The following is a 24060-nucleotide window of genomic DNA, read 5'->3' as shown; positions in this document are numbered from 1 at the left end:
CATTATTATTATTGATTTTTTAAAGTAATATTTAAAAGATTTTCTGACAGCTCCACTTCTTCCTTGCCTCTATATTCTTTGTTCCATCATAATTCTTCCTTCTGGAATTTTTCTGCCTGAAATGCATTCTCTAGAATTTCCTTTAGTGAGATTCTGCTGGAGGCAAATTCTCTCCATTTTTGTTTGTCTTAAAACGTCTTCAATTTACAATCACTCTTGAGAATTTTCAACATAGAATTGGTGGTTATTTCCTTTTAGAATACTGAATATATCATTTTACCTTCCTCTGGTTTCCATTGCTCTTGTTAAGAAGCCAGCTTTCAGTCTGTCATTCATCTGAATGCAGTCTGTTCTTTTTTTTCACTCATTACTTTTGAGATCTTCTCTTTGTCTTAGGTGTTCTGCAGTTTTACTATTATGTGTCTAAGGTAAAAATCCTTTTATATATCCGGGTTGGGACTCACTGGATTTCTTAAGTCTGCAGATCTGTATTTTTCATTAATTCTCAGTCATTAACTTTTCAAATTCTTACCCTTTCTTTTCTTTCTTGGAACTCTAATTAAAAATGTGTTAAACCTTTTCACTCTACACTCTACGTAGAGTCTCTTAAATGCTTTTTATTAATTTTCTATATTTTTATATTTCTGTGCTGCATTTTGGATTCTTCTGACCTGTATTTCATTTTACCAACTCTCCCTTTTGCTATATGTAATCTGCTGTTAAACTAATCCATTGAGTTTTAAATTTTAGATTTTAATTGTTATTTCTATAAGTTCTTTGGCTACATTTTCAGATCTCCCTGGAAACTTTTTGTGGTTTCCAGTAAAGTTATTTTCAGGCTTGTGTTTTATTTCATTAAGCTTAGTAGGAATATTTGTTTTAGGTCTGTGTCTTAACAATTCATTCCTATATTCGAAGTCTTCAAGGGTCTGTTTCTACAGTCTCTTATTTTTTCTTATTCTTAATTATGGTATCTCGTTTTCTTGGGGCTTTCTTATTTTTGTCTGTGTAATGGTCATTGTTCTTGAAAACAGTGTGGGACTTCTTTGCAACCTAGGAATGATGTGCCTTCCTCCAAATAGTATTTGCATTTACATATGCTTTAGGATCACTAACAGTGGTTCTCCAACTTGGCTATATATAGAAATGTCTGATGAACTTTAAAAAATCCTGATGTCCAAGCTGAACTATATAGACCATTTAAATCAGAATCTGCAGAAGTAGAATCCAGGCATCAGTTTTTAAAGCTACGCAGGTGATTCCAATGAGCATCCAAGGCTCAGAACTGCAGATATAAAGTAACAACCCTTTCTGACTTACTTATATACACTACCAAATGTAAAATAGATAGCTAGTGGGAAGCAGCCGCATAGCACAGGGAGATCAGCTTGGTGCTTTGTGACCACCTAGAGGGGTGGGATAGGGAGGGTGGTGTGATGGTCCAGCCACCGCAGGGGGTCTTCCAGGTCCCGAGGGAGAGGGGTAAGGGACTGAATAGCACCGTGCGTATGGGGTCAGAAGGACCAAGACAACTGATGGTTGCAAGGCACTTTATTTAGAATTTACTGAATCTAATATAGACAGGAGAGGAACTCATTATTAGACAATGAACTCATAGAATTGCTTATCGTCTCAGTTCAGTCACCACCATGGACATCAACAAGTTTACAACAACTATCCTTGAACATTATCTTTCCCTAACCAGGCACACACACAGCCCCCAGCCATAAGGAACAACCAGGACTCTCAGCTCCCTGAGGTCTCCTGGCTTGAGATAGCTTTGCTAATCTCTTTTGCATTCCTCAGGCCTGGGAAAAAGAGTGCATTCCAAGTCAAGGGTAAGGGCTTTGCTTTCTGTGAGAAACATACTGTCTCCTCCAGGAGTTACCTCCCGCTAAGACTGCATGCTTCCCACAGGGTGGGAGGGAAGGAGATGCAAGAGGGAAGAGATATGGGGATATATGTATATGTATAACTGATTCACTTTGTTATAAAGCAGAAACTAACACACCATTGTAAAGCAATTATACTCTAATAAAGATGTTAAAAAAAAAATAACAACCCTGCTTGAAGTTTTTTTGGCCCACCCAGGTGATTTGACTTTGGGCTGCGAATCTCCTGGAAGCTACTGTCTTTACAAATTCTCAGAGATTTCCCCTTCATCCACCACTTGCTCAATACCAGTTGGCATATGGTAACTTTTTTCTAATGTCAACAATATATTGAAGATGAGGAATACAGGGACAGGGTTATAAGAGATTTTGAGAGCGTATTTAATTCATCCACCTTCACCATTTATGAATCATACGCAAAGCACTTTTTACCTTATCCAATTATTCATTCATTACATTAGTTGTACTAAGTTAAAGGTAACGATGGTGAAAACGTAAAATGCTTTTTGAATTTTCATGGTGTTATCCGTGAAACATGTTGGTTTTATCATGTATTATTTAATTTCTTCTGGGAAGTTTTCATGCTGACCCCTGAAGAATATCTGTAGGGTCTGATTATTCAATTTGTAAGTAAAACGATTAATTATATTGAAGGTGGGCCTTGCTATCTCCTGTTGGAAAGACCCCTAGAGAATGTTAATGTGTTATGAAATCATAAATTGAAATTGGCTTGCTTTTATCTGTAAGGATCTTGGCATGTATTAGGATTAATCAACATGTTACTCCCATGTAAACTTCATTTTTTGATTACACATTACATTTAGTATCAGCAACAGAAATCATGATTTTATGTTAACAGGGAATGACATCATCTTCCTTTTTTCCTTTCAGCATTAAATACCTCATTCCTGTGTTGGGAAATAACACGTTGCAGCATTTGTCAGTGTTATTTCCAGTCCAACTTCTCCTTTTTAAGTTCATCATTCTTTTAGGTTCTTAATTATGAGCTGTCCTCTGCGCAGTGTAGTTCACTATTTCTGGCATCATAAGAATCCAGTCTCAGTCCTTTATAGGTGAAAAAAGTCCAAAAACTACCCAATGGAGCGTGTCCATTAACCTGTCAGCATTTCCCAAGATGTGTTGGGCAGAATTAAGTAGGTTCATAGATATTCTGTAAAATATATTTCCATGGTCAGGTAAATTCAGGGAGGGCTAGATTAAATGAAGTTAAACTGGTTTATTTAAGGGAGGCTTGGTAGAATCTTTAATATCCAAACATACATTTTGAATTTCCCAAGGAAATAGTTGAGCATTTAAAATGATTAATGTTCTTCAGAAATTTGGAAAATACTCACATATGATGATATTAAACCTTCATAATTGCCTTTTCAGGTAATTATTGGTCCTGTTTTTACAGATGAGGGAACTTAGGTTTAAAGAAGTTGTGAGTTTGTTCAGTGTCAAAGAGCTATGAGGTGGAGTCTGGATGCGGATTCAGATCTGTTGCATACAAGAGTCTGCATTCACTCTTCCTCTCCCTTGCTCCCTCCCTCCTGTCTTCTCATCCTGCCTTTTAAAATTACATTTATTTATATGATTGTAAAATTAACATATATTTTCACTGAAGACTCTGAAAAAAACAAACAAAAGCACATGAAGAAAATAAAAATTACTCATAACCTCCTTCCCTGAGATAACATTAGAATTTTAATTAAATTAATTAATTAATTAATTTATGGGTGCGTTGGGTCTTCGTTGCTGTGCGCGGGCTTTCTCTAGTTGCGGTGAGTGGGGGCTACTCTTCGTCTTGATGCGGGGGCTTCTCCTTGCGGTTGCTTCTCTTGTTGTGGAGCACGAGCTCTAGGTGCACAGGCTTCAGTAGTTGTGGTGCACGGGCTTAGTTGCTCCACGGCATGTGGGATCTTCCCGGACCAGGGCTCGAACCCATGTCCCCTGCATTGGCAGGCGGATTCTTAACCACTGCTCCACCAGGGAAGTCCAACATTAGAATTTTAACATTTTATTTTATTATTCTTTTTTTGGACTTTTTTTTTTGATGTGGACCATTTTTAAAGTCTTTATTGAATTTGATACAATATTGCTCCTGTTTTATATTTTGGTTTTTTGGCCACGAGTCATGTGGGATCTTAGCTCCCTGACCAGGGATCGAACCTGCACCCCTGCATTGGAAGGCGAAGTCTTAACCACCCGACCACCAGGGAAGTCCTGCATTTTAACATTTTAAATGTTTTAAACACACATGTAAATTATATCTATATAGTGTGTGTGTGTGTGTGTGTTTTTTTTTTTACAAAATCCAGATCATACTGCATGTATTTTTAAACCTGCACTGTTGATTTTATGTAATTAAATAATCTTCTATAATTCAATTCTAATGGCTGCAAATTATTCCATCACAGGTATGCACTAAATTTACTTAGCCAGTTCTCTGTTGTTGGACATGTAAGTTGTAGCCAATTTTTCACTATTATAAATAGCATTATGGGGCTTCCCTGGTGGCGCAGTGGTTGAGAATCTGTCTGCCGATGCAGGGGACATGGGTTCGAGCCCTGGTCTGGGAAGATCCCACATGCCGTGGAGCAACTGGGCCCGTGAGCCACAACTACTGAGCCTGTGCGTCTGGAGCCTGTGCTCCGCAACAAGAGAGGCCATGATAGTGAGAGGCCCGCACACCACGATGAAGAGGGGCCCCCGCTTGCCGCAACTGGAGAAAGCCCTCGCACAGAAACGAAGACTCAACACAGCCAAAAATTAAAAAAAAAATAGCATTATGATGAACAACTTAGTACATTACATCTTTGTGCACTTGTCTGATTCTTGTCTGATTTTTTTCTTTGGATTAAACATATACACTCTACTAATAGTGTAGGAGAGTGCTTGTTTATTCATGTTCTGGCCAATATAAGTCTTATATATTTATTTCTTGACATTTTTATAAGCAAAACATGCTTTTTATTGTTTAGCTCATTATTACCTCAGTTTTGCCCGTTTGGCTGTCATTAAGCTGCCCTCCCAGTAGTAGGGCTTGTGCCCTATATGATTCTTCCATGAGTGGAGGTTATTTTGCGTCCAGCTTTCTTGCTGGTTTTGCCTTATGATATCAATTAGTCAACTCAATCAATGAGGTAAGGAGTACAATCTGAGTATAAGACAAGTAATCCACATGGGTATTAAACCTACAGCCATGGTTTTCTTAGCTTCCTGTTCCAGTCTAGCAGTTTTCAACCCGTAGTACACATAACAGATGGCATTCACGTGTTGGACACATCATATGGGTACACTGTGGACTTCTCACAATTTGTGACATGCTCCATACAATTATACTCCTTTTCTCCTGCTCTATAAAACATATTGGAATAGAAGTTAGTGTGAGTAGTATTATAATAGAACAACTACTCTAATTTAAAACAAAATAAATAACTCATGATCATCCATCCTTAAAATTTTATTAGTAAGAAATTATTTGCCATGTATTTGTAATAGTATAAAATCTCTGCTCTAACAGAGACGAAAATGAACAATGCCTTAAACAAGATAGAGGTTAATTTATTTCTCAAAGTAAAATCTCAGCAGTTATGATGCTGCTGTACTGAGACATCATCTAGAGCCCAGGCACCCTCCATCTTTTTGCTCTGTCATTCTTAGAATGTTGACTTCATCCACATGATCCAAGATGACTCTCCTAGCATCTGAATTCCAGGCAGCAAGAAGGGTATAAAATAGGAGTGGAGGGCCACATTCTTGCCATTAAGGACATGACCCAAATGATGTAAACTTTACTTTTGCTCATCTTCCTTTGACCAGACCATAGACACACAGAACCACACCAGTTACAGAGTAGCATGGAAAATGTTTTAAACTGGGGAGGCTAAGAGTCTAGCTTAAAATCAGGGGTTCTCTTATTGTGAGAGAGAAGGGGGACAGCTGGAAGTGCCTGTCATAATGTTTCTCATGAGTGTATTGTTTCTGAGTACTTGATAACACTGCCTTAACAATCTCAACCCTCTGGACCACTGATCACTGCAGTATCTACTGTGCTTTCCCTGCATCCCAAACTGGTCAATATGCATTCCCAGTGGTCCTGTGTCTAGATCATTAACCACATTAGTGGACTGAGCTGAATATGGGATACATGGTTTGAGACCCACCTTGTTCAATATTTAAATTGCTCTTCTGTTCATGGTTTGAATTTTAATGAGAATTTAATTTGTGCTGGGGTCCTGGCCTTAATGTGAATAAACCTAAATGGTTAGCCTTACCATTTTTCTATACTGTTTACACAGGAGCAATGCTAAGCTGAACTAAATGGAAATTATCATGTGTTAGTTATTGGCATTTAGAGAATAAAGGGTATACATATTAAGAAAATGTGAAAAGAAACAATTTTATCACTGCCATTTCAAAATGTGTCTTTAATATATCCCCCCCTTTTTACCCAAAGGAAAATAAGCAAGTCAGCAATACATTTTAACTTGAAAAATTCTAGCTGAAACTTTCTTGTTGGGGTGGGGTGTGGATTGTGGAAAGGTGGGATGGCTACTCTTATTGTTATGAGGCTGGCATCGCTGGCATTTTTTCTGCTTTATTTTCCTAAATATTCAATCATGTGATCTCCCAGTTACATAGCATCTGCTTCCTTCACGTTTTAGCCTAGGGCTGGCCTTGAACCTGGTTATATCGTCATATGAAACTGAGAGGAATAGCCCTTGAACAGTCTTTAGTCATGTTTGATATGATCCTGGAAATAAAGGATCCAAGCTAATGAACATTAATATTAATTCATGTTTTACAGGTGCAGCATGAGTCTTTGATGTGTACTCAACTCAGGCAAACCTAGCAATTTGGAAGGTGTCATATTCATCAAGTTCAGATCCGTGAGTAGATATGAATAACAGATGCTTCTGTGTTCTGGAGCACAGTTGTGAAACTCAGCATGTTCTGAAGGTTCTTTATACTCAAGGAATTTAACAAGCAAGATCAAGATAATGACCATTAAACTCATACCCCACCCTCATATCCAACCCTTTTTCTGAATACTCATTTTAGAGAAATATGGGACTTTTTAGGGTTTGTCTGGGTGAGTCTAGCTCTTGAAAGACAATTTCACACCTCTACCAATTTCCTAATTCCCTGTAGACCCCGATGGCTTTTTTTTCCCTTCTCCTATGTTTCTTTTTTTTTTTTTAACATCTTTAATGGAGTATAATTGCTTTACAGTGGTGTGTTAGTTTCCGCTTTATAACAAAGTGAATCAGCTATACATATACATATATCCCTATATCTCTTCCCTCTTGCGTCTCCCTCCCACCCTCCCTATCCCACCCTTCTAGGTGGTCACAAACCACCAAGCTGATCTCCCTGTGCTATGGGGCTGCTTCCCACCAGCTATCTGTTTTATATTTGGTAGTATATATAAGTCCATGCCACTCTCTCACTTCATCCCAGCTTACCCTTCCCCCTCCCCGTGTCCTCAAGTTCATTCTCTACGTCTGTGTCTTTATTCCTGTCCTGCCCCTAGGTTCTTCAGAACCATTTTTTTTTATATTCCATATATATGTGTTAGCATACAATATTTGTTTTTCTCTTCTGACTTACTTCACTCTGTATGACAGACTCTAGGTCCATCCACCTCACTACAAATAACTCAATTTCGTTTCTTTTTATGGCTGACTAATATTCCATTGTATATATGTGCCACATCTTCTTTATCCATTCATCTCTCAATGGACACTTCGGTTGCTTCCATGTCCTGGCTATTGTAAATAGTGCTGCAGTGAACATTGTGGTACATGACTCTTTTTGAATTATGGTTTTCTCAGGGTATATGCCCAGGAGTGGGATTGCTGGGTCGTATAGTAGTTCTATTTTTAGTTTTTTAAGGAACCTCCATACTGTTCTCCATAATGGCTGTATGAATTTACATTCCCACCAACAGTGCAAGAGGGTTCCCTTTTCTCCACACCCTCTCCAGCATTTATTGTTTGTAGATTTTTTTGATGATGGCCATTCTGACTGGTGTGAGGTGATAATCATTGTAGTTTTGATTTGCCTTTCTCTAATGATTAGTGATGTTGGGCATCCTTTCATGTGTTTGTTGGCAATCTGTATATCTTCTTTGGAGAAATGTCTGTTTAGGTCTTCTGCCCATTTTTGGATTGGGTTGTTTTTTTCTTTGGTATTGAGCTGCATGAGCTGTTTATATATTTTGGAGATTAACCCTTTGTCCGTTGATTCATTTGCAAATATTTTCTCCCATTCTGAGGGTTGTCTTTTTGTCTTCTTTATGGTTTCCTTTGCTGTGCAAAAGGTTTTAAGTTTCATTAGGTCCCATTTGTTTATTTTTGTTTTTATTTCCATTTCTCTAGGAGGTGGGTCAAAAAGGATTTTGCTGTGATTTATGTCATAGAGAGTTCTGCCTATGTTTTCCTCTAAGGGTTTGATAGTGTCTGGCCTTACAGTTAGGTCTTTAATCCATTTTGAGTTTATTTTTGTGTATGGTGTTAGGGAGTGTTCTAATTTCATACTTTTACATGTAGCTGTCTATTTTTCCCAGAAACACTTATTGAGGAGGCTGTCTTTTCTCCATTGTATATTCTTGCCTCCTTTATCAAAAATAAGGTGACCATATGTGCATGGGTTTATCTCTGGGCTTTCTATCCTGTTCCATTGATCTATATTTCTGTTTTTGTGCCAGTACCATACTGTCTTGATTACTGTAGCTTCGTAGTATTGTCCGAAGTCAGGGAGCCTGATTCCTCCAGCTCCGTTTTTCTTTCTCAAGATTGCTTTGGCTCTTTGGGGTCTTTTGTGTTTCCATACAAATTGTGAAATTTTTTGTTCTAGTTCTGTGAAAAATGCCATTGGTAATTTGATAGGGATTGCACTGAATCTGTAGATTGCTTTGGGTAGTATAGTCATTTTCACAATGTTGATTCTTCCAATCCAAGAACATGGTATATCTCTCCATCTATTTGTATCATCTTTAATTTCTTTCATCAGTGTCTTATAGTTTTCTGCATACAGGTCTTTTTTCTCCCTAGGCAGGTTTATTCCCAGGTATTTTATTCTTTTTGTTGCAATGGTAAATGGGAGTGTTTCTTTAATTTCTCTTTCAGATTTTTCATCATTAGTGTATAGGAATGCAAGAGATTTCTGTGCATTAATTTTGTATCCTGCAACTTTACCAAATTCATTGCTTAGCCCTAGTAGTTTTCTGGTAGAGTCTTTAGGATTCTCTATGTATAGTGTCATGTCACCTCCTAACAGTGACAGCTTTACTTCTTCCTTTCTGATTTGGATTTCTTTTATTTCTTTTTCTTCTCTGATTGCTGTGGCTAAAACTTTCAAAACTATGTTGAATAATAGTGGTGAGAGTGGGAAACCTTGTCTTGTTCCTGATCTTGGTGGAAATGGTTTCAGTTTTTCACCATCGAGAACAATGTTGGCTGTGGGTTTGTCATATATGGCCTTTATTATGTTGAGGTAAGTTCCCTCTATGCCTGCTTTCTGGAGGGTTTTTTTTTTATCATAAATGGGTTTTGAATTTTGTCAAAAGCTTTTTCTGCATCTATTGAGATGATCATATGGTTTTTCCTCCTTCAGTTTGTTAATATGGTGTATCGCATTGAGTGATTTGCATATATTGAAGAATCCTTGCATTCCTGGGATAAACCCCACTTGGTCATCGTGTAAGATCCTTTTAATGTGCTGTGGATTGTGTTTGCTAGTATTTTGTTGAGGATTTTTGCATCTGTGTTCATCAGTGATATTGGCCTGTAGTTTTCTTTCTTTGTGACATTTTTGTCTGGTTTTGGTATCAGGGTGATGGTGGCCTCGTAGATTGAGTTTGGGAGTGTTCCTCCCTCTGCTATATTTTGGAAGAGTTTGAGAAGGATAGGTGTTAGCTCTTCTCTAAATATTTGATAGAATTCACCTGTGAAGCTATCTGGTCCTGGACTTTTGTTTGTTGGAAGGTTTTTAATCACAGTCTCAATTTCAGTGTTTGTGATTGGTCTGTTTATATTTTCTATTTCTTCCTGGTTCCGTCTCAGGAGGTTGTGCTTTTCTAAGAATTTGTCCATTTCTTCCAGGTTGTCCATTTTATTGGCATAGAGTTGCTTGTAGTAATCTCTCATGATCGTTTGTATTTCTGCAGTGTCAGTGGTTACTTCTCCTTTTTCATTTCTAATTCTATTGATTTGAGTCTTCTCCCTTTTTTCCTTGATGAGTCTGACTAATGGTTTATCAATTTTGTTTATCTTCTCAAAGAACCAGCTTTTCTGCTAACTTTGGGGTTTTTTTGTTCTTCTTTCTCTAATTGCTTTAGGTGTGAGGTTAGGTTGTTTATTTGAGATGTTTCTTGTTTCTTGAGGTAGGATTGTATTGCTGTAAACTTCCCTCTCAGAACTGCTTTTGCTGCATCCCACAGGTTTTGGGTTGTCGTGTTTTCATTGTCATTTATTGCTAGGTATTTTTTGATTTCCTCAGTGATCTCTTGGTTACTTAGTAGTGTATTGTTTAGGTTCCATGTGTTTGTATTTTTTACAGATTTTTTTCCTGTAATTGATATCTAGTCTTATAGTATTGTGGTCAGAAAAGATACTTGATACAATTTCAATTTTCTTAAATTTACCGAGGCTTGATTTATGCCCCAAGATATGATCTATCCTGGAGGGTGTTCCATGAGCACTTGAGAAGAAGGTGTAGTCTGTTGTTTTTGGATGGAATGTCCTATAAATATCAATTAAGTCCATCTTGTTTGGACAGATTTTTTTTAAATTATTATTAATTAATTAATTAATTTATTTATTTTTGGCTGTGTTGGGTCTTCGTTTCTGTGCAAGGGCTTCCTCTAGTTGCGGCAAGCGGGGGCCACTCTTCATCACGGCGCGCGGGCCTCTCACTATCGCGGCCTCTTGTTGCGGAGCATGGGCTCCAGACGCGCAGGCTCAGTAGTTGTGGCTCACGGGCCTAGTTGCTCTGCGGCATGTGGGATCTTCCCAGACCAGGGCTCGAACCCGTGTCCCCTGCATTAGCAGGCAGATTCTCAACCATTGTGCCACCAGGGAAGCCCACGTCCATCTTGTTTAATGGATCATTTAAAGCTTGTGTTTCCTTATTTATTTTCATTTTGGATGATCTGTCCTTTGGTGATAGTGGGGTGTTAAAGTCCCCTACTGTGGTTGTGTTACTGTCGATTTCCCCTTTTATGGCTGTTAGCATTTGCCTTATGTATTGAGGTGCTCCTATGTTGGGTGCAGAAATATTTACAATTGTTATGTCTTCTTCTTGGATTGATCCCTTGATCATTATGTAGTGTCCTTCATTGTCTCTTATAATAGTCTTTATTTTAAAGTCTATTTTGTCTGATATGAGAATTGCTACTCCAGCTTTCTTTTGATTTCCATTTGCTTGGAATATGTTTTTCCATCCCCTCACTTTCAGTCTGTATGTGTCCCTAGGTCTGAAGTGGGTCTCTTGTAGACAGCATATATATGGGTCTTGCTTTTGTATCCATTCAGCCAGTCTATGTCTTTTGTTTGGAGCATTTAATCCATTTACATTTAAGGCAGTTATCGATATGTATGTTCCTATTACCATTTTCTTAATTGTTTTGGGTTTGTTATTGTAGGTCTTTTCCTTCTCTTGTGTTTCCTGCCTAGAGAAGTTCCTTTAGCATTTGTTGTAAAGCTGGTTTGGTGGTGCTGAATACTCTTAGCTTTTGCTTGTCTGTAAAGCTTTTGATTTCTCCATCGAATCTGAATGAGATCCTTGCCGGGTAGAGTAATCTTGGTTGTAGGTTATTCCCTTTCACTTTCAGCCTTTTTAAAAAAGAAGGATATTTTGCCGTTTGTGACAACATAGATGGACTTGGAGGACATTATGACAGTGAAATAAGCCACACACAGAGAGACATTCTTATTGCACCATATCCCATCCAAAACCATTGGCAAAGACAGGCAGCAAAGAAATGTGCCATGCCTGGCTCATCATTTGCTAACCCCTCTCAACCTAATGCTGTAAACTCCTCATCACATGAATGTTACATAAGAGCAGAAGCTTTGTTTTGTTCATTGCTGTATTGCCAACAGTTAGAACAGTGCCTACAAACAGCAAGTGCTCAATAAATATTTGCTGACTACAAGTTGATGTTGTTGGACATAAATATAGCTCTGAGCCTTGAATGAACAAAGTCACCTTTTCATAACCAAGGTTATATGTGCAAATATTATCTTCTAATTCCCATTTCCATTATGAAAACTTTTTTGGCAAAACTCAGATTTACAGGTCCACACCTGATCTGCTAAACCAGTCACAATACATGTCACTGGAATAAAAGTACATTTCATATCTGAGCATTTGTTAGTATACAAGTATAAAGATTGTTATTTCCAAGGTTCACGTTTTACCAAATTAACATTTTATGCAAGATAAATAAGTTCTGTGCCTATAGCTAACAATACTGTATCATATACTCAAATTTTTCTAATAGGGCAGATCTTATGTTAAGTGTTCTTACAACAAAAAAGTAATAAAAGTGATGAGGGTAAACTTTGGGAGGTAATGGAGGTCTATGGATGTCTTGATGGTGGTGATGGTTTCACAGGTGTATACTTATCCCCAAACTCATCAAGTTGTATACATGAAATATGTACAGATTTTACATCTCAGTCATACCTCAGTGAAGTGTTTTTTTAGAGAATGTCTTAGTTTGGATTTCCCCAGAAGCAGACCTCAAGGCAAAGACTCAAGTACAAGTAGTTCATCTGGAGGTGAGGAAACATTGGTATGGGAGTTGGGAAGTGAGACAGGAAAGAGAAGGTGGCCAAAAAAACCCCACCACTGTGAGTGATTGTTGATTAATGTCATGAGAAAAGTCTAGGAAACAGAGTCTCCCTCCTGAGGGGCAAGGGTGCTGGGATGTTTATACGCCAACTCCCATTAGTCATCCATTGGGGCTTTTTGGGAGCAAGGTTGATGCTAAGTCTGGCCTGCTGTGTGAGCAGCAAGGTGGGCTTTGGTGTCCTAAGAAAGCCCTGAGGCACAGGCACACAGGTTCTGGAAGTTGGAAAACAGCATAGCATGCAGTGAGTTTGTAAGGACTGAGGTAAGAGGATGTGGGCTGGGCTGCACAGATGTTGAGGGAGAGCTGGTTTTCCACAGTAAATGAAAGCACTCCTCCTGTTTCACAGATGGAACTGATGCATGGGAAAAGCAAACTGAAATAATTCTAAGACTTCGTTAGTGGTGTAGTAAGATAGATGTGGCACAATGGGCTACCTTTTTTTTTGTTGGAGTATAGTTGATTTGCAATGTTGTGTTTGTTTCAGGTGTACAGCAAAGTGAATCAGTTATACATATACATGTATCCACTCTTTTTAAGATTCTTTTCCCATATAGGCCATTGCAGAGTATTGAGTAGAGTTCCCTGTGCTATACAGCAGGTTCTTATTAGCTATCTATTTTATATATAGTAGTGTGTATATGTCAATCTCAATCTCCCAATTTATCCCTCCCCCTCCCTTATCCCCTGGAAACCGTCAGTTTGTTTTCTGCATCTGTAATTCTATTTCTGTTTTGTACATAAGTTAATTTGTCCCCTTTTTTTAGATTCCACATATAAGCAATATCATATGATATTTGTCTTTCTGTGTCTGCCTTACTTCACTCAGTTTGACAGTCTCTAGGTCCATCCATGTTGCTGCAAATGGCATTATTTTGTTCTTTTTTATGGCTGAGTAATATTCCACTGTACATACATACCACATCTTCTTTATCCATTCCTCTGTTGATGGACATTTAGGTTGCTTCCATGTCCTGGCTATTGTAAATAGTGTTGCGATGAACATTGGGGTGCATGTATCTTTTGGAATTACGGTTTTCTTCAGGTATATGCCCAGGAGTGGGATTGCTGGGTCATATGGTAGTTCCATTTTTAGTTTCTTAAGTAACCTCCATACTGTTCTCCATAGTGCCTGTATCAATTTACATTCCCACCAACAGTGTAAGATGGTTCTCTTTTCTCCACACCCTCTCCAGCATTTATTGTTTGTAGATTTTTTGATGATGGCCATTCTGGCCGGTGTGAGGTGATACCTCATTGTAGTTTTGATTTGCATTTCTCTAATAATTAGTGCTGTTGAGCATCTTTTCATGTGCTTCTTGGCCATCTGTATGTCTTCTTTGGAGAAATTTCCATTTAGGTCTTCTGCCCATTTTTGGATTGGGTTGTTTGTTTCTTTAATATTGAGCTGCATGAGCTGTTTATATGTTTTGGAGATAAATCCTTTGTCCGTTGATTCGTTTGCAAATATTTTCTCCCATTCTGAGGGTTGTCTTTTCGTCTTGTTTATGGCTTCCTTTGCTGTGCAAAAGCTTGGAAGTTTCATTAGGTCCCATTTGTTTATTTTTGTTTTTATTTCCATTACTCTAGGAGGTGGATCAAAAAAGATCTTGCTGTGATTTATGTCAAAGAGTGTTCTTCCTATGTGTTCCTCTAAGAGTTTTATAGTGTCTGGTCTTACATTTAGGTATCTAATCCATTTTGAGTTTACTTTTGTGTATGGTGTTAGGGAGTGTTCTAATTTCATTCTTTTACATGTAGCTGTCCAGTTTTCCCAGCACCACTTATTGAAGAGACTGTCTTTTCTCCGTCACTTTAGCAATATAATTTTCTCTTACTGCTAGGTAAAACATACACTGGATTGGAGGTGGTACCTTCTTGTGGAGACACTAGATGGTGGTGTTCTCTAAGTAGAAATCTACAACTAGCGTTCTGATGCTGATCTATTATTACAGCTTAGCACACAATTTTAAATCAGTTGGGCTTCAATCAATCAAAAAGTATTTACTGAACACCCATTAAGTGCCAGAGTTGGGCCTGAAATAGAAATGAAAATAGCATTAAGAAGAGAAAGACAGCAAAGCCCCAAACCTAAGCAGGAGCTTTCCAATTTAAATCAGCCTGGATTGTCCCTTTCTTTAGAGAACCTTTAGAGAATTTATGTAGCATAAGAATTTTATTTTATTGTGAAAGAACTTTGTATTAATGGAACAATATTCAGCATCAGTGTTTGACTATATTTTTGATTGAATGTTATATATTCAGTTACTGATTAACTATATTTGCTTTCTGACTTTATAACGAAATAAAAAGCCACGTTTTCTGTAACATAATGTTTTAATATCCTTCTCAAATATGTCTCCTCCATGAACCTTTACCTGTGAAATCTCACTAGCTTTAATTACTCCAGACTTCTCTTATTTCCCTGAGTAACTCTAGGGAGTCCTTAAAGCAGTGCTTCTTAAACTTTCATGTGCATAACAGGTACCTGGGGACCCGGTTAAAAAGATTCTGAGTCAGTGGTCTGGGGTGCAGCCTGAGATTTTGCATTTCTAATCATCTCCCAGACGATGTTGACACTGCTCCTCCATAGGCTGCACTCTGAGCGGATTTTCACTGGGAAATATGGTGGTTGAATGAGTTTTGCCCCAGTTAGAAACATGTTTTAATTTTAATTTCCTGTAGGAAGAGTACTTTCTTCCTTTGTGACTCTCCTTCCATCTTCAGCTTCCTTTACCCCAGCCCCACCATGTTTTTATAATTGTGTACATTGCATACAGTGGACACTTAACTATATGTAGATGATGCTTGGGAAAAGAAAAACTGTTTCGCCCTAAAACATGGAGTGTTGGATAGATTCCATTTGTCCTTCCAGAGCCAGTCTCCTTTAGTGTTTGCCCTGGGATGCTGACCTGTGTGGATGTCATCAAGGTGTTTTATGTCCTCTGGCTTCCAGGTAGGTTCAGCCCATGGTAGCCCCAGCAGAAGTTCAGAGAGGGAGTGAGATCAGGTATTTATCTCCTGGCTCCCTCCCTGCAAAATTACCTTGGGCTGGCTGAGAACTTCTGAAGGTCAGTGCCCTTCACACAACTCTCTCCTTTGCTTTCTGGAAACTGTTCCCTTCCCCCTCCCTTTCGGCCTAGGGGTTGTAATTGCCCCTGTGTTGTTAACCCTGGGCTACTTGTGGTTCCCCTGCATCTTGCCCACACCTTTTTAAAAGAGGTCCTTTTAAAATAAATCCTCCTCAAATTAACCTAATTTGAGTGTGCCAACCTATTTGGACCCCGACTGAAACACTTGGTTGCCACTGATTTTGGAAATATAAATAGGCAAAATTTGAGGGAGCTGTAGGAAGACATAAAATAACAGAATTTGAGCCAAATAGAAAAGGCTTGATTTTGACAAATATTTAATTGCTTTACAATTTCAGGGACATGTCAGTATTGCATGAGTTTATCAACTCTGTGGGGCAATGACTGAAATTTGACTTAGGCTTTCCATTATCTCTGTGGTATTTGAAAGATTCATACAAATTCTTCTATTTCTGGCGTCAGTGTGGGTCAGAGTCTAAGTTAGATGTAGCTGAGCAGGGGCTCCTGGCTTGTTAGAGATTTCCCAGACTGCTGGTCTTTATTCTCATTGCAATTGATTATGACACACAACAGAAATGTAAATTTAGCTTACTCTGCAAAACAGTGGTAATCATTGTCTCTCTTTGACTCACCCTTTTTATCTGAACAGATTAATTTTGCTATTCTCTCATCTGACAGCATCTGTGCATATGTATGGGAATATAAAGATACTCAATCCAAGTATTTACTTAAAAAAAAGAGCTTTATAGTGGTCTGATTGCAGGAGATATCGCTTTGTGTGAAATGTACCTATTACCATATTTAATTTGCACCTATTAAAATGTCAAAGAATGATCCATCTTGAATTTGACCTGGAATATTCCAGGGTGATAAAGTTTCTATTCCTCTTAAATGTGACAGGGATTTTCTTTTTGGCTGTATTGACTCCTTCTCCATGAGACTCTAGCACTTGAGGCTGCAAATTCATTCTTCTCCTAAATAAATGGTCACGGTGTTTACCAGAATTTTATTACTATGGCAGAGACCTCATCATTGGGATTTTTTTTTTTAATGGGGAAATTTCATGGCCTGTTTTCAAGGTTATTACTCAGAGCACCAGATATGTAACAAGGTTTTATTTTTCTTTTATAGTTATTGTCAGAATAGATGCCAACATAGCAGTTTCAATTGCTCAAATGATCATGGCAGCAGGAACTTTTTCATTCAAGACAATTAGGAAATCTAGTCAGAATGTTTAGAAAAATAAACAGTCGTTGATGGTTTACTAATTGATTTCTTCTTCACTTTAATCATTCATCCATTCACCATCTGGTGATTGAGAACAAGTGCTAAGTATGTAGATAGGAACAATAAATAATCTTTCCTCATAGAGGTCATCTTTTTAGATGAGTAGCACCTGTACACAAATTAATTATAATTTATTTTAGCAATGATAAGGATACTAGGTACATGACATAGAGGAAGGAGGGCCTAAGTGGACTGTGGGGAGAGGGGTTGGTTAGGAGAGCTTCATAGAAGAGTTGACATCTGAGTATGGTTTTGAAGGTTGATTAGGAGATAAAGAGATGGCAAGTAGGTAGGAGCCAATTTAGAAAAAGTCTAAGGAAGTTGGGTTTTATCCTGTAGACAATGAAAACCTCTAGAGAATTTTACCTAGGGAAGAAATATGGTCAAGTTTGCATTTTGGAAAGACCTTTTTGGCGAGGATGTAAGGGATGCACTGGAAGGGAGGAGTGAAATTGTGTGTGTATGAGGAAAAGTAACTAGTTGCTACAGAAAGAGCCCATACAAGAGCTAAAGACATTCTGGACTAAGGTTATAGTAGTGAGAATGAACAGAAAGAGGCAGATTCAAGACATAATTAGGAGGTAGAATTGGCAAGACAATCAATGTATGAGAAATTATTGCTAAGATATGGAGTATACATAAGAATATGTTGGGAAAATGGATAGGGAGAAAGGATGAGTTTACTTTTGGATTCTTTGAGATTGTGGCACCCCTAACAAGACAGCCAGACTACTAGATAACTCTGGAGCTCAGAAAATAAGTCTGGAGTAGAGCCACATGTTTGGAAATCAGGAAGTTGTTAAAAACCAGAGGAGTACATGGGATGTTTGAGAGGTCGAGTGCAGAGCAGAGCCCTCCAAACTGCTTTTTTGTCTTCAGCTTTTCCTATGTGCAACACTCTAATGTCGCTAATTACAGGAGGATTTCCACCAGGATGGGGAGTGGGAGGGACATGCCCTGAGCTCAGTTAAGAAGATGGACTGAGAAGTTGCCTGTAAATGTAGGAAAAGAATGAGGAGAAGGTAAAGTCCCAGAATCCAAGGAAAGAAAGAGTTTTAAGAAAGCAAAACTCAATTGCTTAATGGGATAGGTTGGTTTAGATTAAAAAAAAAGAGAGAACATTAAAATTTTTTTAAACATGTGCAGTGATAGTCATTCTTAAGCAGAGGTCTCATTTTAGCATGGAACATGGATGACTCTGAAGTCAGAAATAATTGAGAAAGACCCCGAAGCATTTGAAATGGTTGTCATGGACTGCTTTGCTGAAACCGTATGTCCTTGATAGGCTTATCTTCACTTCACTTTGAGCCATCTTTGCTATTTTTAATACCAGCAAGAAGTACTTTGAACACATATTTAAAATTATTTTCTTCAGAATTTGCCTAATCATTGTTTCTTCTATTCTGAAAAAATTTCCTCTGGTAAAATCAGGGGTGCAAAGCCTGCTTTTCTAGAAACAGAATGATATATTCAAACTGTTGGGAGTGATTATTAGAATTCAGGGTCCAAACAGGGACATGACAGTAAAGTTCCTTCTATCTATGCTGTGACTAACCTTTGGTGAATCCACTTTGCAAAAACTGCTGCATGAGAGCCTGAGAGTGCTACATCCAGGCTCCCCACTGCTCCTAGTTTTGCGACTGTTGATCAGACTTATTGCATTCTCTAGCAATAGGGATGTCAAGCTGTGCTATACTTGAATCAACAGAGAGAATAAAAGGAGTTGGTTATCTGTAAAGAGCGTCACAGAGGTGTTACAGGAAACATGTGCTTGCACATATATACCTATGTTTATGTCTCGTTCAGTCTTCTGAAGTGAGGCTGGGAAGGTGACGCCCCTTCTCTTGGCTGCTTGTATGTAGGGAGAATCTGGGACCCTGCCAAGAGGTCTGTCAGTGAGCTAGCTGCATACCAAGGCCGGGTGAGAAGGCTTGGTGGGGTCTAGGTATTAAAGTATTAAAGCAGGAAGATTATGACTTCAGAAGTCAATGGAATGGCTGGGAAGGGCTGAAAACAAGCTCAAAAAACAATGGAAATGCCCAAATGTGGATAGTCATTGTTGAGATGAGACCCAAATGGAACTAATGCTGACCTCCTAGAAGCAGGCAGTGGCCAGATGGTTAAAACCCACATACATCCAACTAAGGGAGTTAGATTTTTTTTTTTTTATCCTGAAGGCAATGGGAAGCCATCTGTTATCTCAGATCTTTGGTTTAAATATGGCATAGGATGTCCTAGGATTTCTATGCATTCCTTCTACATAAATGGTTTTCATTCAGGTTTATTGAGATATGATTTACATCCATAAAACTCACTCATTTTAGTGTACAGTTATAAAAGTATTGACGAACACATACAGTCCTGTAACACAGCACCTTCAAGCTATAAAATCACTCACATTGTTCCCTTGTGGCCATTTGTAGCCAACCCTTCCCTCCACCCCAGCCTCTGGCAACCACTGGTCTGTTTTTGTCCCTGTAGTTTAGCCATTTTGGCACAGCTGGTATGGAAAATAGTTTGGCAATTTCTTCTAAAGTTAAATATACATTTACTATGTGACTCAGCAATTGCACTCCTAAGTACTTACCCTCAAGAAATCTAAATTTATGTTAACATTAAAATCTGTATGTGAAAGTTTATAGGCAGCCTTATTCATAATTGCCCCAAACTGGGTAAAAACAACTGGTTTATCCATAAAATGGAATACTACTTGGCAATAAAAAGCAAGTAACTATAGATACAAGCAACAACATGAATGAATCTCAAACGCATTATAAGTGAAAGATAAGTAAAAGAAGGCAGCCTCAAAAGGCCTCAAAAGGCAGCATGCTGTATGATCCACAATGGCTGTACCATTTTGCATTCCCACCAGCAATGTATGAGAGTTCCAGTTACTCTACAACCTTGCCAGCACGTGGTAGAGTTAGTTTTCTTAATTTTAACCATTGTAATAGATTTGTAATGTTATCTCATTGTGCTTTTGATTTGCATTTTCCTCATGACTAATGATGTTGAACATTTTTTCATATGTCTATTCAGTATCCATAAATCTTTTTTGGTAAAGTGATTTTCAAATCATTTGCCCAGTTTTTATTAAGTTGTTTGTTTTTATACTGATGAGTTTTGAGAGCTCTTAATGTATTCTGGAGACAAGTTCTTTATCAGACACATATTTTGCAAATATTTTCTTCCATTCTGTGGCCTGTTGGTTCATTACTTTAGTGTCTTTTGATAGAGAAGTTTTTAATTTTGATGAAGTACAGTTTATTATTTTTTTCTTTTACATATCCTGATTTTGATATTGTATACAAGAATTCTTTGCCTAACTCAAGGTCACAAAGATTTTTTCCTCTATTTTCTTCTATGATATTTATAGTTTTAGGTTTTACATTTAGGTTTATGATCCATTATGAGCTAATTTTTGTATTTGATGTGACAGATGGACTAAAATTATTTTTTCCTTTCCTTTCCTTTCCTTTTTTCCCCTTTCCTTTCCTTCCTTTCTTTCCTTTCTGCTTACATGTGGATGTCCAAACGTCCCAGCACCATTTGTTGAATACACTGTTCTTTTTTTTAAAATTTATTTTTAATTTTATTTAAAAAAATTTTTAGTTGCATTGGGTCTTTGTTGCTTTGTGCAGGCTTTCTCTAGTTGCGGTGAGTGGGGCCTGCTCTTCGTTGTGGCCCCCGGGCCTCTCACTGTGGTGGCTTCTCTTGTTGCGGAGCACGGGCTCCAGGCCCATGGGCTTCAGTAGTTGTGGCTCGCGGTCTCTAGAGCGCAGGCTCAGCAGTTGTGGCACACGGGCTCAGTTGCTCCATGGCATGTGGGATCCTCCCGGACCAGGGCTCGAACCCATGTCCCCTGCATTGGCAGGCAGATTCCCAACCACTGCGCCACCAGGGAAGCCCTAGACTGTTCTTTCTCTTTTGAATTTCATTTGAACTTTCATTGAAAATCAATTGACCAGGTGTATGTGGGTCTGTTCCTGGACTCTCTTTTGTTCCATTGATTTATGTGCCTGTCCTTTGGCCAATAGCACAGTGTGTTGATTATATATAGTAAGTCAGTTAATCAGGTAGTGTGAGTGTTCCAACTTGGTTCTTTTTGAAGACTACTTTGACTATTCTGGTTCCTTTGCCTTTCCACAAACGTTTTAGAATCAGCTTGCTGATTTCTCTAAAAATCCTGCTGGGATTTTTAAAATATTACATTCATCTATAGATGAATTTGGGGAGAATTGCTAACTTAACAATATTGAGTCTTCTAATCTACTAAAACTGTATATCTCTCCCATGAGTTTTATAGCTGCTCTGATTTCTTCCATCAGTGTTTTATAGATTTTATCATATATATCATCACTTGTTTTGCTAAGATTCATGCCAAGGTATTTTATGATTTATTTGACGCTATTTAAATAGTTTTTAAAAAATTTTATTTTCCAATTTTTCATTGCTAGACTATAGAAATACAATTGATTTTTGTACATTGATCTTGTATACTGCAACCTTGCTAAAGTCACTTGTTTGTTCTAGTAACTTATTTGTAGATTCTTTGGGATTTTCTACATAGACACTCATGTCTTCTGCAAACTATATGCCTTTTATTTCCTTTTTCTTGCTTGACTGCACTGGCTAGGAATTCCAGTATGTTGACTAGAAGTAGAAAGAGTGTACAGCCTTGCCTTATTCCTGATCTTAGGGGGAAGCATTCAGTCTTTAACTGAGGAGTCTGGCTCCTATATAAAATACCTATATGTGATTTATCAGGCCTGATCATAGGCAATTCCAAAGGCTTTACCTGGCAGACCTCACAGGGGAAATGCCCTTCCCACCAGACTGCACTGCAGTCTCTGAAGGGAATTGCAGTCAAAGACTCAGATCTCTCTGGACGGCCATGTTCTTACACATATTTTCATTCTTAGCCCAGGTACTCTTTGGGCAAGGCTTTCCTCAGGAGCCTCTGTGGAGGGTTCCTTTTGGGGGATAAGGGGAAAACTTGAAGATACTTGTCCCCATTCTGAGTCAGTACTCAGTATTTTTCCATGCCTAGCCCTCCCCCCTCTCCCTCTCACTGGCCTGAGTCCATACAGGAGCCTTTTGTTTGGGATACGTCCACAGTGAGAGAACCCTCACCCACATCTGTGCTGATTTACCTGACCCTCAACTGCTGGGGAAAATCGAAGTGGGTGTGGAGGGGTAGGGAAAGTCAGTACTTTCTCTGACTTTAGCCATTTTGCTTATACTATTACAATAAATGTTTAAAAGCTTTATTGTTGGGCTTCCCTGGTGGCGCAGTGGTTAAGAATCCGCCTGCCAATGCAGGGGATATGGGTTCGAGCCCTGGGCTGGGAAGATCCCACATGCCGCAGAGCAGCTAAGCCCGTGCGCCACAACTACTGAGCCTGCGCTCTAGAGCCTGCGAGCCACAACTATTGAGCCCGTGTGCTGCAACTACTGAAGCCCACGCACCTAGAGCCCGTGCTCCGCAGCAAGAGAAGCCACCGCAATGAGAAGCCTGCGCACCACAAGGAAGAGTAGCCCCTGCTCGCTGCAACTAGAGGAAGCCCACGCGCAGCAACGAAGACCCAACGCAGCCAAAAAAAATAAATAAATAAAATAAATAAATTTATAAAAAAAAAAAGCTTTATTGTTTCTTTTATTCTTGGCTTATTTTTTTAATTGTCTACTCTAGACACCTGGCAGCTCAGCTCTCTTAACTCAGCTGAGCTCCTGCCATTCACCATTAAGTATGATGTTAGTTGCAGGGTTGTTTTGTAGATGCCCTTTATCAGATTGAGGATGATTCCTTTTATTCCTAGTTTGATGAGTTTTTTTCCTAAACCATGAATAGATGTTGAATTTTGTCAAATAATTTTTCTACATCTATTGAGATGACCTCTACACATTTATTCATTCTCTGCTTTAACATTGTTTTGTGCTTCCCACTCCGTATCTAGTTTATTCTTTATAATGTGTAATTCTTGATGCCAAACGGTTTGAGTCATTCAAGAACCATATAAAACATAAGGAGGTAGGTCCTTTGGTTTATTCTGATGAACACTCTCCCAAGCCCACAGTTTCCTTAATGGGAATGAGGAGGTGAATAGTATGAAAGCAGTTAAAGATTTCGAGTATTTGGATGTGGCTTCATTCTTTTCTTAAAATAATATTTATTTCTCTAGTATGTAATGAATACAGAGATGCACACTTCTGCCATCCTTTCTGTGTTTGTACCTCTGATGCAGGACTTGGGAGGAGAGACAGGAAAAATACCAGATGCTTTCTTATATGATTGTTCATGACAGGTTGACTCTCTTCTTTAGTTTGGTCACAACTGCTTTTCCCATGCACGAGCAGCAACACTTTTGGTAGTTGGAAGAGTGGTAGTCCTTTCTGTGTTTCACCCAAGTAGATCTGTCTCATTTGTAGACTTGTCATGAACTGATTGTGTCCCTAATAGGCCTGCTGGAGGGGAGCTCAATCCTAAGAACCTCTCCTAGTCTCCTAGGCCTTGGTGGTCCTTTGGGAATTTCACCTACCTCTTCTGAATGGTGTCCTCATGCCTCTTTTCTCAGATCTTCTTCTTTGTCCCATGTTGCATTGGTTCACAGAAAGTGGATAGACCCTATCTCTCTTCTCTCATTCATTTCTCCAACTCTGGTAACACTGGTGTATTCCAATATTTGTTTTTAAAAAATTTTTTAAAGCTGTGTGATTCTATTTAACTTTATTAAAAAAATTTTTTGGCCACACCACGTGGCATGTGGGATCTTAGTTCCCCAACCAGGGGTTGAACCTGCACCCCTGCATTGGAAGCGTGGAGTCTAAACCACTGGACCACCAAGGAAGTCCCTCTGTAAATCTTTTGAGACCTGGGAACTTCAAGGGAGAGCAGTCTTTGCCCACTTTATACCTGGTCATACTA

The 24060-nt window shown here is 38.6% G+C and overlaps 1 long non-coding RNA gene across 1 annotated transcript in view; it reads left to right on the top strand.

The window, feature by feature from the left end:
• LOC309652990 overlaps nt 1-22404 on the top strand; it is a 135077-nt gene extending 112673 nt beyond the window's left edge. The window contains exon 4 of the long non-coding RNA XR_014258953.1: nt 6706-22404. This is a non-coding gene — a long non-coding RNA (uncharacterized lncRNA). The remainder of the gene's footprint in view (nt 1-6705) is intronic.
• The last annotated feature ends 1656 nt before the right edge of the window (nt 22405-24060 follow it).

The sequence above is a fragment of the Balaenoptera physalus genome (assembly GCF_965194825.1).
Source record: "Balaenoptera physalus genome assembly, chromosome: X".
Lineage (NCBI taxonomy): Eukaryota > Metazoa > Chordata > Mammalia > Artiodactyla > Balaenopteridae > Balaenoptera > Balaenoptera physalus.
The sequence above is the reverse complement of the archived record's forward strand: the minus strand, read 5'-3'. Positions and strand labels throughout refer to the sequence as shown.